The 16,630-nt window shown below is 38.4% G+C and overlaps 1 non-coding gene across 1 annotated transcript; it reads left to right on the forward strand.

Moving 5' to 3' along the window:
* The first annotated feature begins 16,045 nt into the window (after positions 1-16,045).
* On the forward strand, positions 16,046-16,164 carry LOC145418186 (5S ribosomal RNA). Its single transcript, XR_013900643.1, has one exon. It is a non-coding gene; the product is annotated as a 5S ribosomal RNA (ribosomal RNA).
* The last annotated feature ends 466 nt before the right edge of the window (positions 16,165-16,630 follow it).

Here is a 16,630-nt window from a genome sequence, read left to right on the forward strand (position 1 = left end):
CCATCCCTACATTCACCTTTAGATTCCGTTTCTTACACACTCTCCCAAACTCATCCACCAAGCCTTGCAGCTCCCCTTCGTCTTCACTCAACAACACAGTATCATCTGCAAACAACAGTACAGGGAGTTTCCAAACACTATCCTCTCTCACTAGGGCCACTCCAACATCCACTACCCTACCTTGTACCTCTTTTATTACCCCATCCATGTACAGATTGAACAACCATGGAGACATGACACATCCCTGTTTCAACCCAACTTTCAAAGAGAAAAATTCACTTAGTTCACCATCCACACGCACTGCAGCCTTCGCACCATCGTACATACTCTTCACAGCATTCAACAACTTCCCATCTACTCCATATATTCTTAATACTTTCCACAATCCTTGTCTATCCACCCTGTCATATGCTTTCTCCAAATCCATGAAAGCCGCATACAACTTCTTTCCCTTCTCTAAAAACTTTTCCACTAAAGATCTAAGAATGAATATCTGATCTACACAACCTCTTCCCTTCCTAAAGCCTCCCTGTTCTTCTCCAACTATTTTCTCTGTTCTTTCTCTAACTCTGTGAATAAGTCTCCTACCATAAACTTGTCCTATTATATATATATATATATATATATATATATATATATATATATATATATATATATATAACAAGAGCTGTAGATTTACATCATCGGTGGCCATGCAGCAGCCACGAATCAAACACTCCCTACTCGCCCCATACATCTTAGCTGCGCAAGTCAATCTAACAGGGTATAGAATACTACGCCGGGTGATGCTCCATCCCTTACATTCCTCATTTTTTTTCTATCCCTGTCTGCTTCACACTCATACCCTTATTCTCTCTCTCTCTCTCTCTCTCTCTCTCTCTCTCTCTCTCTCTCCTTCATCTTTCCCTGCGTGGCAATAAACGGCAACTCCTGCCACCACTGCAACTCGTGATAATTAAAGATATCTTTTATTTGGAACACGCGAGGAAAACTGGCGACGGTGGAACTCGGTGAAAACAGTGCTGGTCTGGCTGGCTGGCTGTAAAGTTAGTGTGTGTGTGTGTGTGTGTGTGTGTGTGTGTGTGTGTGTGTGTGTGTGTGTGTGTGTGAGAGAGAGAGAGAGAGAGAGAGAGAGAGAGAGAGAGAGAGAGAGATGGTTTGATGTGGTGTGGTGTTATGAGACTTGGCGTTGTTTTAGGTGGTGTGTGGTGGTAAAATAACGATTTGTACCCAATCAGCTGGGTACTATAACAACAGACCGTAAATGTAACGTGAGATATTTAACGTTTTCGAACAGTAGTTAGGAAAATTTTCATGTGTAAACACACTGACTGTTGCATTTTCCTTTTGCTGAATACTGATGGACTGACTCAGGCACATATTCCATGTATCATAGCAAGCCTAGCAGCACCTCCCCATCCATAACAACCCTCAACACTTTGTACCTCGCTAGCCTTGTAAACTTCATTCTGATCTCTGAACCATCCTTCCAGAACCAATGTCAGTTGGTCCCATTTCACGTTTGTTTTCCTGAGCATGTTTCCAGGCTTAGGTAATGTATTGTTATGGAAGAGATGCTTACTGTCTTAAAAACAGATTTTTATCAAGGGCACATAAAAAATACAAAAGGATTAGACACTGATGCATTTTCGACGATTTTAAGTGGAAATGTAAACTAACTTGTTCCCTTGCGTTTCCTAGGTACGGCCGCTACTGTCTCTTTTGATTTGAATTGCATAATGATACACTGTAAATTTTGATCATGGAATTTATGGCTATGTCTAACAGCACCAGTTCGAAACATCATGTCACAGCAAAATAAAGTAGTTTCAAAGCAGAAAAAGGAAAGTAATCTTACTACAGCCATAAATTTTGCTTAATCAAGATACAGCAAAATATGAAACTCGCAAAATTTACACTAAATGTAGATCCTGAAAGATGTTCAATTAATACACTCTTGTCAAACTCATTGTAAAGTTATGATGGCATCAAACTTATGATAGCCTTATTAACTTACGAAACATAGGATAACTACCAATTTACGTTAACCCTATAACCTTATAGGACTTACGAAAAACTTACAGACATGCGAAATCTCAGCAGCACTTAAGGAATCCCATACTAAACTCACAATAACCCTGAAAACTTGGTTAACTTATGAGACCTTCCACAATTTAGGTAACCCTACTATCCCGCCAGATTTACAAAACATCAACAAACTTACGATCGGCATACAGCGCAGGTTTTAACACCAGCTATAAAATGTAATCATCTGCAAACCGTACATAAGGAATCTGGGAAATACACTGTTTGTCTGGGGAGTTTATTAGTAATGATTTATTTTATCATGCTAGTTTCGTGTATGTGTGTGTGTGTGTGTGTGTGTGTGTGTGTGTGTGTGTGTGTGGATCAGGCTGGTCTTCTTTGTCTCCATCACACCTAGAAAAATATAACATACATTATATGAACGGTAAATGCTAATTCCATCTAACCTTATCACGAGCTGTTAGAACGGGACAAGACGACAGTAGTCCAGTACATGACGACAAGCAAGCTTCCTTTGCTGCCAGTACATGATCGAAAAGCCTGTGAAATATATGCAAGGTCGTCATTCCGACTGGCGCATTCCAACCACTGACCTCCATGGAGCTTATTAAAAAAGATTAAAAAAAAAAATTAAAGATACAAGTAGACGAAACTACTCCCTTAAAAAGGACCAAAATGTTAAACATTCGACATATAAACCCAATACCTAAAACACACACACACACACACACACACACACACACTCACACATTTAAATTAACAAAATCCCTCAATAACAGGCACTCAAATGTAGGCTAAACCAGTTAAATATGAGAACTCTAAATATTAAACCACTCGAAAAACAATTCACTGATAAATTATTGACAACATAGCTTTGAGGAAGAGGAAACGGTTGCGACGGTGGTAGAGTACATTTATAACAGGGTGAGATGTCTGTCAAACTGCCCTGGCGGATATCATCGTACAAGAACATTGGGTCCTAAACTCTGTGTCATTATGATTTGACCTTTGACCTCACAAAATCCTAAATCATAAATGAAACTTGAGTCTGTGTGGGATGGTTTTTTTTTTTGTGTAAGATACAATTGTATTTAATTTGAAGTGAAATGATGAAATAAAGAAATGGCAAATAATTAAATACGTTTAGAAGAAAGAGAGAAAGAAAAAAATATGCCGAAGAAGAACAAGGAATAGAAGAAGAAAAAATAAAGAAATTAGCAAATCCAGCAAGGTTCCCACCACAGTGCGGAGATCATAATGATTTAATCAACCATAAGAAAAAAAAAAAACGAAACAACCACGAATACAGATAAAGAAAGCAAAATGATCTGAAAACCAAAAACAAAAACGTTCATAATTAAATCACTCAAACGACACTCCATATCTTCTGAACCAGAGAAGGAAACACCGCACCACCACCTCCAATCCTCTTCTTTAGTCAGTGTAGTCTCCATATCTGGGAACAAAATAAATCACTCCAGAAGCAGAGGTAAACACTAGAACACAAAGTCAAGACAATAAATCCACTAAAATATCAAAATAATGGACCTTTACAGACTGTGACGCCAAAAGAACTTGGACAAGAGCCCCTGAAAGAAGATCTCTCTCTCTCTCTCTCTCTCTCTCTCTCTCTACATATATATATATATATATATATATATATATATATATATATATATATATATGTGTGTGTGTGTGTGTGTGTGTGTGTATCGAAACAATAAAAAAAAAACTATCTTTTAACCAACTTTGAAACTAAATTGCTAGGGACAAAACATATAGTAAAAAAAAAAAAAAAAAAAAAGACGTGGGGATAAGATCAAGAAACAACTTTTCTTCAGTTCTTTGTGTCACAGGCAGTACTGTGAAGACAGCTGAATAAAAAAATAATAACTCTACATAATACACCCATATAATTACCAACTAGAGAAATATACCGTACTGAAAAAGAAAGATCCCACAAAAAATGCACAGAGGTATTATTAGATAGAGGAGACATGTAAACCTCGACGAAAAGAGGTAAGAAATACAGTAAATTTCTCGAAATTCATATAAACTCTTAAGATGTTTCGCTAGGGAAACACAGCAGGAAACACTGAAAATCTCATTGTCTCTGTTACAGCCACTCCTGGGAAATCACTCGCTAACTTCCCTGGCAATGAGGTCGGGGCAAGGACGAAGAAAACATTAACCTATCTTCCTGCATACAGAGTGGCAAAGGGCTAAGGGAGCAGAGGGGAAGTTGGCTAGGGGGTTGGTAGAATCAGGAGTGCTACTGTAATTTGTCATTCTGTTAATTTATTCGGTACATTGACATGCTACTTCTTTTATTCTTAGAAGCACCAAATGATCATGATAATAATAATAATAATAATAATAATAACAATAATAATAATAATAATAATAATCTATCTATCTATCTATAGCCGACGCCCTAATCCCGCAAAGGGTGGCCGCAGACAAAACGCCTCCAAGTCACTCTGTCACCCACCATTTGACTCCCCTCCCCCCAACTCACCCCCCCCTCCCTCATATACCTCTCAACTCCATCCCTCCACCTCATCCTCGGTCTACCCCTCCCTCTCCCTCCCTCCACCTCACCTACATACACCCTCTTAGTCAGTCTTTCATTCTCCATCCTCTCCACATGTCCAAACCACCTCAGTGTATTTCTCCTAATCTTTTCAACCACATCCACATCTACCCCACAACGTTCCTTCACTTCTTCATTCGTCAACCTGTCCCTCCATGTCACTCCACATGCTCCTCTCAAGTAACTCATTTCCACTGCTCTCACTCTTGACTTGTTCCCCTCTTGCAAGGTCCACGCCTCGCTTCCATACGTCAGGGTAGGGATCACAATCCCATCATGCAGTGACTTCTTAACTTCCATACTCACCTCCCTATTTCTCATCACTGCTTTCAGTGTGCCAACAACCTTCCTTCCCTGCTGTACCCTTTCACGTACTTCATCCCCCAAAGTTCCATCCTTACTCATCACACTACCCAAGTACTTGAATGCACTCACATTCTCCATATCCTCACCATCCAACCTCACTGCACACTCTGTGACTTCATTCCTCTCAAACACCATAACTTTACTTTTGTTTACATTAACTTTCAGCTTCCTCCTCCTACACACTGTCCCAAATTCATTCACCAAACCTTGCAACTCCCATTCATCTTCACTCAACAATACTGTATCATCAGCAAACAGCAACACCGGAAGCTTCCAAATCTCACCCTCATTCATTAGGGCCACCCCCACATCCACTGCCCTACCTTGTACCTCCTTTACGATCCCATCCATATATATATTAAACAGCCATGGAGACATTACACACCCCTGTTTCAGTCCCACATTGAGATCAAAGAACTCACTCAGCTCACCATCCACTCGCAATAATAATAATAATAATAAATATAATAATAATAATAAATATAAATATAATAATATAATAATAATAATAATAATAATAATAATAAAATAATAATAACAATAATAATAATATAAATATAATAATTATAATAATAATAATAACAATAATAATAATAAATATAAATATAATAATAATAATAAATATAAATATAATAAAAATATCATAATAATAATAATAATAGAGTAATAACAATAATAATAATATAAATATAATAATAATAATAATAATAATAATAATAATAATGATAACAATAATAATAATAATAATAATAATAATTTTATCATTATAATTATAAATTATTATTATTGTTGTTGTTGTTGGCTTTACTAATCTCAATGTTAATAATAATAATATTACTATTATTTGGACAGCCTATGGAATGCATAGAGGGATTGCTTAGAATCGCTAAAGTGGTGTGTGGTGTGGCAAGAGTAACAACAATGAAGCAAGGAACGGGATGGTGGGATGAGGAGATTAAGAGAGCAGTGGAGGAAAAGAGGAAGAAGTGGCTAGAGTGGTTATAGGACAAGGGTTCAGTTGAAATAAGAACTGAATATATTCAGAGCAAGAAGCATTTGAAGCGACTAGTGAAGAGGAAAAAGGAGGTAAATGATGATCTAGGAAGATAAATGAATGGAAATTATTCTGAAAATAGGAAGTTATTCTGGAAAGAGCTGCGGAAATGCAGAAGTGAAAGCGAAAAGAAATGTGAAGGTGTGAAGGATGCAGGTGGTAGACTATTAACCCACGGGGATGAAATAAGGACCAGATGGAAAGAATACTCTGAAACCTTGATGAATGGGAATAGAGAGAGCAGAGCCACTGTATTGATTGGCTTGGGGGGCGTGCAGAGAAGGAATGCAGTGACACTTGCACAGGTGAAGAGCGCTGTGATTTGGCTGAAAAATGGGATAGCAGCTGCGGTTGATGAGGTGTATGCAGAGATAATTAATTGTAGTAGAGAGAGCGGAATTAAGTGCTTGTTGGAGATATGTAAGAAGGCATGGATGATTGAAACTGTGCCAGCAGAGTGGAAAAAGGCTGTGATTGTCCCCCTGTACAAAAATAAAGGTGAGCGAAGTGAGTGCAAGAATTATTGTGGCATAAGTTTATTGAGTGTGGTAGGCAAGGTATATATAAGGAAGAATTATTATAGAGAAAGTAAAAAAGACATCAAAAGTCGTTATGAGTGATGAACAGGGTGTCTTTAGGAGTGGCAGAGGATGTGTGGATCAAATATTTACAGTGAGACAGATAGTGGAGAAGGCTTGTGAGAAGGACTATATGGTGTTTATGGCATTTGTGGATCTGGATAAAGCATATGACAAAGTAGACAATGAAGGATTGTGGAAGGTTTTGCGCATATACGGTGTAGATGGTAAGCTGCTAGATGCCATCAGGAGTTTTTATGATGGTAGTGAGCATGTGTAACTATTAACGGGCATCTAAGTGAATGGTTCACGATTGGTGTGGGCGTGCGACAAGGTTGTGTGATGGTTGTTCAATATATATATATATATATATATATATATATATATATATATATTTATGTCTATATATATATATATATATCTATCTATCTATATATCTATCTATATATCTATCTATCTATATATATATATATATATATATATATATATATATATATATATGGCTGGGGTGATGAGAGAAATAAAAACACGAGTAATATAGAGAGGGATGGCATTGGTAATGAATGGTGATGGATGGAATATCTCAAATTTGTTGTATGCTGATGATGCTGGACTACTTGCAAATACAGGACAAGAACTTGGTAGACTAGTGCAGAGTTTTGCTGGTGTCTCTGAGAGTCGTGCCTTGAGAGTAAATGTAGAAAAGAGTAAAGTGATGGTTATTGAGAGAATAGGTGACTCTCAGTGCAATGCTACAGTGAATGGAGAGAGACTGGAATTGGTGAGAGTTCAAATACTTTGGTACATTGATAAGAAAAAAAAAAGAGGAAAATGTGCAAAATAAGAAAATAAAGTGACATAAGGAAGGAAAGTAGCTGGTGCAATGAAGGCCTTGATAAGAAACGGAGGTTTGAGTGTTGCAGCTGCATAAGGCGTGCATGAAGAAGTGTTGGTGCCAACTTTAACATATGGATGTGAGACTATGGTGTGGCATGAAAATGAAAAGGCAAGAGTGAGAGCAATGGGGATGAGACTGCTGAGGAATGTATGTGGAGTACAATGAGTGGATAGGATACGAGGTAGTGTGATTCGTGAATGATGTGGAGTGAGGAAGACTGTGGTCACCAGAATCGAAGAGAGTGTACTGGAATGATTTGGTCATGTGGAGAGAATAGATAACAATAGAATGGTGAAAAAAGGTATATCTGAGCGAATTTGAAGGAGGGGGAAGGCGGGGAAGGCCAAGGAGAAGGTGGAGGGATATGGTGGATGAGTGTGTGAGGAAGAGAGGTTTGGAAGTCGGTATGGCTATGGAACTAAAAAGAGAACGAGCTGGTTGGATGAATATTGTGAGAAGAAGCGCATGATCAGGGATCTGGCACCCCTTTTTAACGTGAAAGCGTCCGGATTGACTCAATCGGATGCGTTTACGTGAAGCTACAGAACGTGGTGAATGTTTTTGGCATCTCAGATAGAGCCAGGATTCCGGGGGCTTGAATGGAAGCGTGGCTCATTGGATTGGGCAATTTGGGCTGTCTAGACATTGCTAGTCCTCACCCTGCCCTAAGGTGGGAAAGGAAGTCCGTATGATGACGATGATGATGATGGTGAAGGTAGTGATGATGATGATGATAATAATAATAATAATAATAATTATTATTATTATTATAATTGTTATTATTATTATTATTAGTATTATTAGTATTATTATTATTACTATTATTATTTTATTCTTGTTGTTGTTGTTGTTGCGGTTGTGGTTGTTTCTGTTTATTATTATTATTATTATTATTATTATGGATATATTTTATTGTCAGTGTTATTGCCATGTGCCTTTAATACGCAGGCTTGTTTCTGTAAAAACACTGGCCCACGTCATTAACATCGTCCACCTGTTCTACTGACTGCTTCTCGTTCATCATTACGTAGATTTCCAGGTAATCTCTTCTTAGTTTAATCTAGTAACCTATTTCATTAATTTCGTCCACTTCGGCTTTGATTAATCCACATTCCTTATTACTCTGATGCCCTGTTAATCTAATATACTCTAACAGTAGGCGTGTGTGTGTGTGTGTGTGTGTGTGTGTGTGTGTGTGTGTGTGTGTATTTTGGGCAGCCGAAACTGCACATTCAAATCGCACCAAAATTGGCACAAAAACCACAAAAAATTCGCTGATGTGAAAAAACTTGGTTCAATCACGATTGAAAAACTTTTACTATATTTAATGAGCAATCACATTTTGACCAAAAAACGCTGCTCCCAAAGCCCGGCATGGGATCTCCATAGAGTTTTTTGTTCAGAGGTAGAACTAAAATAAACTGGGTTCCATTCCCGAAGCTGAAAATAACATGATCTATTGGTTAGCTGCAAAAAATCCAAGTGACAACGTTACACTAGAACAGCACATAAGCTCGAGAGCCCTACGCAGGAGCAAGTCCGAGGGGCCCGAAGGGCCCACAAGCACTTGTATTAACCTATGTCGTTAATATAATTCACCTATTCCACCAAAAATCGTCATCCGTAATTAGTGCGACCTTCACAAAGTCTTAAGTCACACTCATTCCAATTTCCCCCTCCACAGGTATGTAATGAAAGTGTTGATATTGTCTCACTCCTACAGTAAGGTGGCGCTTTTCCTTGCTTTTTTTCGATAGGATTTTTTTTAAATATTTCGTACCTAGCCAGCATGGGGAAGCATATTTTTTGACAATCACTCTGTCTTTCTCAGGTAATCTAAATACAGATTCAGGGTTACACTGACATGTTTTTTTTATTCTATTCTTGCTACATTCTTACTGTTTCATTTCAGCTGGCAGACACGTCAAATAAGATGAATCTGATACTGCTGTCATTAACAGTTCATTGCGAGGGACATTTCCAGTTCTGAATAAAGTCACCTGTAGGTAGCAAGAATACACATTAAAACGTGGATACTTCGCCATTTTTATAACGTGTAATGAAGATATACCTCCCTGTACAATGGCATACTTCATAATACTGGGAGATACCGGCGAACCACATTTTCTAGTTACACATGTTCCTATAAGACCCGCAGAAATTACTGGCTAACTTATACCTTCACACAGTTTTTTTTTTAAATTACAAACCCGTAAGAGACTCTTATCAAATATTATCCCGATGTATATTTTAGAAAGCAAGATAGGTCCTTCGTTTAACCCCTTAACCACGGGGCATCACTTTCGTGATGCTTGGGAGCAAGGGATCATACCACGGGGCGTCGCTTTTGTGATTCTGTGTTATTTTGAATTCACCCGGGCTTCCAAGTGGGGGCTTGTTTCATCTATCAGTACTGCCAATGTCCAACACTAGCCAGCACTCCTAATCTCATCTGTACTCCCATCCATTGTTGACAATTTAGCCATTTCTCCCCGTTCTTGACTCCCCTCCCTACCCCCCCTCCATTACCCTATCCTCTCGCCTGCCCGGCCATGCTACGCTAAGTAAATCTTCCCTGGAATTTTTCACTGATTTCATCCATTGAAATAAGCCCTATGTCCTATTCTTATACCAAATAATATATACAAGAAAGAAATAAGGTAAGTGAGAGTGCCATACACCTGGAATTGGCCAATTATCACCTGACAACACCTCACGTGGACTCGTTTCCTAATTTTTGCTGTTTTTTTCCCCTTGAAATATGCCGTATAATCCATTTTCGTAATAAATATACATGTAAGGAGGGAATGGAGAAGCCTAAGTGATATTTACATTCACCTGGAACTACCAAATTTATAATGTATTGTCTAGATTTCCTGCCAATCATTTCAGTGCTAGACTTAGCTGTTTCAAGAACTAATATTGGTAACTCTGAATAACCCCTAAGCAGGCCTCCACGCTGGCCCTCCGTTATCAGTTTACTCTCATCTTCCGAAGCGAGGGTACGTATGTTTCTTCTTGCTGACTTCAAGGCCTTTTTTCACCCCCATGCAAATGGCCCTGTGACCTTTACCCCCTACTAAACCTCGTGTGGAAAGAGGTAAAGGGCTGACAATTGATAAAAGAGTGACTACGATCTTTCTATTGAGTAAAACAGTGCAAGTGGAATTGTAAATAATGTGTAAATAATGTGTAAACAGCAAGTGAAAGTAATGAATGTAAATATACGTGAACAATGGAAAATAGTTTTATAAGTTATTTCAAGTGACAGTGCATAACACAGTGTAAATAAAATAGAAATGTAAATAACGTAAATAAAATAGAAATGTAAATAACGTAAATAAAATAGAGAACGTAAATAGAAATGTAAATGAGTAGTATTATAAGAATACGAGTATATACCCTACGAGTAATGAAAGTGAAAGTTTCACTCTAGCATGTCTGAATGCTATGAGTTATGAGAGTGAAGATGAAAGTGACATTCACTCTCAATGCCAGTATACAGGACGAGAAAGTGAATGCTACGTATTTTACTGAAAGAAATTGAATCCCTACAGTGACAATAAACTAATACTACTGAAGGAAACTTATGGATAAAGACTGTAGATATATATAAGTGTTATATAGTAATAGAAATATAAAGTGTGAGGGGTTTTATGAATAATAAATGACAGAGTGCCAAGAGCGAACTAGTTCCAGTGCGACGATCAGACGCGCTCGTAATTTCCATTGCTTTCACAGTGTTTTTTTTTTTTAGTATGGATCCCAAACTACTTGAAAATTGCAGAATAGTGTTTATAGTGTTTGTATCTGGCTGTGGTAATCATATTACGGGTTGTCGGGAAGTGTAAAGTGGAGACTTCGTTACCCTACTTCAGAGGTCTCCACAAGTCCTACGGTAACCGACGAAGGCTCAACAATCATTCCAGGAGAAAGCTGAAGGTATGTGCCATAAGCATATGTAATTTTATTATTTTAGGACTAATAACTGATTTTTGGCAAATATTTTTTGAGAGTCTGTCGGAGCCCAAATAACCCCGCGGGACATGCAAGTCATTGGTAAACAAGCCCGCGGTGTAGGGGTTAAAGGTGTCAGTTTGCATTGGTTTCTTCTTTCTGCTTCCAGACTAGTTTGATCAGTTTTAGGAAGACATCTCGTACTGACGGGTTTCTTAAAGAATACGGTATATTCGATCTTTCCATTTCTAAGTCTCCCAAAAGCTGAATAGAACCTCCTTGAAGTAACACACATATAACAACATAATACGCCACCGGATGCCGAAAGTTATGTTGTTATTAATTTTTTTTTTTTTTTCATGTGTCCGACTCTAGGCATAGGCTTCACAGCCTGCCTTCAAGGCCTAGTAGTCCTCCTACGTACCGCACACCCCTACATGTCACCACTTCGGCGCTAACACCCACCGTCCATACTTATTACATGCTAGGGCTGTCTCATAAAGGACTGGTGTATTGGTATTAGCGGGGGTATTTTCACATGTCGGCGGGTCTTCTGGTGGATCAGTAAAGTCTGATTTTATGAAATTCAAATCCTTACACTGTTCCTTGCCCCAGCGGGAATTGAACCCAGGTCCGTTAGGACTGCAGGCCACCTCTCTACCGATTGAACCACCGCCTCCCCTATATCGTAGATATCAAGCTTCATCATTAAAATGGGAAGCTTATTGATAGCTTAGTGGTAGGGAAAATTCAGAACGATTATATATATATATATATATATATATATATATATATATATATATATATATATATATATATATATATATATATATATATATATATGTATTCCAATAACAGAACAGAGGAAGGAAAAACAAATGACTAAAAAAAAAAAATCCATGCACCAGATTACTGGCATCCTCCATTTATAAAATATCTGTAACAGTTAGACTTGAACAGCAGTAGGTTGAAGTTTGGAGGGAAACAACTCTGGGGAAGCGAGTTCCAGAGAGATGCAGTTCATGGAATGAAAGAATTCTGATAGACAGAAGTTCTGCAGTATGGCTGAGTGTCATTCCAGTCATGAGCGCTGCCAGCTGCCCGTGTAGCACGAGGGAAGGCATGGAGAGGTGGCACCATGGATGCAACTTCGTCTGAGCATTTACTGTAGAAATATCTCTAAAATAACGCAAGGGAGGCACCATTCCTTCTTACTTGTAGGGGAGGTAGTTTATTAGTAATAGCAAGGATAATTCTAACAGCTTTGTTCTGAATCTTGTCTACTTGTTTTAATGCAACCTCTCCACATCCGCTCCACAAGGGTGAGCAGTATTCAAGCTGAGAGCGCACATGACTCTTATAAATTATAACTACCTGCTCGTCAGTGAAGAAGTTACGGACTCTATACAATAATCCAAGTTTCTTTGAGGCGGTTTTAGCAAGTGATCTAACGTGAGAGGTCCAGCTGAGGGCATTGTTAAGCGAGACGCCGAGAATTTCAATACTTTTGGAAATGGGGATATTTGTAGCATTGAAGGTAATATACGATTCTGGCAATTCGTGCCTATTAGTAAATTGTATATATTTAGTTTTACTAGCATTAAATGAGACAAGGTTGTTTTGTCCCCATTCACTGATCGTGGATAAGTCTTGATTTAAAGAGATGGCTGTACTGAGTTGAGAGTTAGAGATATCGGACTTTGTAAATGGGTGTCTGAGTGTGAATGAACTATGAAGTGTTGAGTCATCTGCATATGAATGGATGGGATTGTGGGTGACAGATAAGAGATCATTAATATGAACGAGGAACAGGGTTGGTGCCAGAACTGATCCCTTCGGCACGCCGGCGTTAACTGAGTGGAAAGTGGATTATACATCATCTACTTTTACTCTTATTTTTCTATTCCTGAGATATGAGGAAATCAAAGGGAAAAAAGAGTTTAGTCCATAGCAAGAGAGTTTGGACAACAGGGAATGGTGCCAGACTCTGTCAAAGCTTTAGAAATATCCACGGCTACTGCACGAATTTCACCATGTAGGTCAACTGATTGATGGATGGCATGAGTCAGGAGATTATGTTAATAGTGGATCTTTCTTGGCGAAAACCATATTGTCTATCACTAATTAAGTTGTTGGATTCAAGATGTTTAACTATGTGCTTATTAATTACAGTTTCAAAAACCTTACCAAGAGAAGATGTGACAGCTATTGGTCTGTAACCAAAGGGGTCAGAGGAACTTCCTTTCTTTCGAACTGGGTGGATATTGGCTTCTTTCCATGAATTAGGGAATGAAGAACTACTGCTGTATTTTGGCGGACCAAGCGGCGGATCAGATTCGAAGCTGGTCTACGTTGAAACCAAGCTACCCCGTTTTGGCGGACCAAAGGATACGAAGCTCGGTCCAATCCAAGGCCATAGAAACCAAGCGCGTCTTCGTATCTCACCGAAGCGTGATTGGGAGCAGTCTTGGTGGACAAACAAGAAGGAAGACTCCGGTGTAGCAATTCACAATGGCCAGCAATGACAAGTAAATGTATCATGAAATTATCCATACTTCCATCTGGTTGCTGGTGACAAATACCAACGACATAATCATATAGAGGTTCAGTTGATATAATTAAAAGGGCAGACTGTGAATTGTGAATTAATATCACATCAAGCAGGTTAATTCTCGAGATATTTCCACTCTTGCAGGGGAATGAAAAACAATTTTGATTTGTAGAAACTCTCTGTGATGGTCTTGCCTAATGCCGGTCTGCTGTAATCTCTAGAATGAAAGTACAGGTAAGAATAGGCGAAACATTGTTATGGCTGGGTGGACGTCTAATGAAAACACCAAAAGTTTGGTAGATATAAAAAAGGACAGGAAGGGGAATTCACTCCAATTATTAACATGGTAAAAGAAAAAAACCTGGGTAAAGCATCAGGTAATTGTATAGTTCAAAACAGTTGTGTATTTTTTTCTTTCTTTTGAAATTTTTAAGTGAGTCAGGTTTTCATCTTAACACTGTTTGGTTGCAAATGGACATTTATGGGTAATTTTATAGTTTCAACCATCCCTATTTTACAACTTTTAACTATCATTTTCCACTATTTCCGACCATTCTAAGGCACTTTTCTTCTCTGGCATTTCCGTCGCAAATTATTTTTATTTTACTCTTGAAAACAACCAACCAATCTTAACCTAACCTGGAGAAGTTCAGTAAAAAAAAAATTTGCAACAGAAATGTTATAGAGAAACCCCCCCACCCCCAATTTTGGTAGCTTAGGCCAAAAAGTAGCGTGGAAAAACCGAGAAGGCCGGCTGGTTGAAAGTAAAGATTCCCATTTATGGTGGTAAAATACTTGTCCTGTGTTGAAGATCCATGCTTAAAGTAAGGGAAAAAAATTGTAAAGCAACAGGTCATTGTTAAGTTCAACACAGTTGTGTACTTTTTTTCCCACCCTTTTATAAGTTTTTAAGTGAGCGGGGTTTTCATCATAGGTTTTTTGGTCTAAATGCACATTTATGGTGGTAAAATACTTGTCCTGTGCTCTATGGAAAATGACCAGTTCATGTTAAGAAGAGAGTGTGGTCTGTTTACACTGCAATCGGCAAGTGTTATTTTTCGGCTTTCTGTTTTGGTGGACAGAAACCAAGCGCCCCTAGACGAGCTTCGAATCCGAAGCTGTAGCTTGGGCCGCCAAATTCCGGCTTACGTATGCATATTCTGAATAATTTTGCAAGAACAGAGCCAAGTTCTGGGGAACACTTTTTCAAAACAATTGACGGAATTCCATCTGGACCTGGAGCTTGTTCGTAGGTAAATTGTCTAGGATGGATTTCACGTACCTTGTCTGTATTTTAAGTGGAACAGTGTCGGGAGAGTCAAGTGCTAGTGCTGGGACATTTTGGATGGCTTCCTCTGAGGTAGAATTTCTGGCAAATGTGCTGGCAAAGATATCTGCTTTCCCACGTGGGTCATTTGTAATGTTGCCATCTGGAGATTTTAGTGGGGGAATGGATGATGACTTAAAGTTATTTTTGAAAGAACTGAGAGTTGACCAGAATATTCTATTGTCATTAGGGTTGTTAAGTAGTTTTGATGCTTGATTTAGAAGAAAATTTGATTTTACATGATTTATTAAAGTTTTTGTATGGTTTCTAGCAATTTTAAATTGAGAATGTGATTCAGATGTTTTTTTATTTCAAGTAATAGTTATATGCTGATGACTTATGGGCTGTTGCAATGGCACAGTTGTCATCAAACCAGACTTCGATCTTTTAGTGAATATATACCTGTATATATATATATATATATATATATATATATATATATATATATATATATATATATATATATATATATATATTGTTACATAGCCTATGATTTCATCATCCTTTGTGTAATTTTAACGCACAGTATGCTGCATGTTTGATCACGAGCGTGTTCTGCCTCAGTCCCCCCCTTCTACCGTTATAGTAGAGTAAGTCGTCCTTTCTGTTATTCAGTGCGGGACTGTCGACCGTTTGTCCCCATTGCTTCATTTGCGCGTCCTTATTACAAGTTGTATCAACGGCCATACCACGTTGAGTACACCGCTTCCCGTCCGATCAGCGAAGTTAAGCAACGTTGGGTCTGGTTAGTACTTGGATGGGTGACCGCCTGGGAACACCAGATGCTGTTGGCATCCCTGCGTGTCAAGTGGGGTTGGTGGAGGATTAGTGCCCCTCCCTGTAAAACAATTAACTCTAAGCCTTTGGCCACCCCGTTTGGGATACATGGCGTCTGGCAATGGATGGATGGATGGATCAAGCTCTGCTGGCCCCTATATAATGAGCTCAGTCTCTGCATCATTGCCACTTAGATCTGCTCCTCATTTTGTTCACATCTCTGTCCTCCCCTGTACAGATATTATTATTGTGAGTGCTCAAGAAATCTCCAAACATCTAGCAGCTGTGTGTAATTTGAGTATAACCGTTGTTGCATTTTGTTCTTGTACTGTATAGCATAAGTTTAATTTGTAGGCCTAGTGTAATTTGTAATTTATGTAGGGTTCTTTGTCAGTCATTTTTGATAATAGTTTTTTTTTTTTTTTTTTTTTTTTTTCTTTTAATGGCTATCGGCCTTAATATGGCCATTAAGCCAAACAGTTA

Source organism: Coenobita brevimanus, chromosome 112, assembly GCF_032717465.1.
Source record: "Coenobita brevimanus isolate Jiangsu-jjx chromosome 112, ASM3271746v2, whole genome shotgun sequence".
Taxonomy (NCBI): domain Eukaryota; kingdom Metazoa; phylum Arthropoda; class Malacostraca; order Decapoda; family Coenobitidae; genus Coenobita; species Coenobita brevimanus.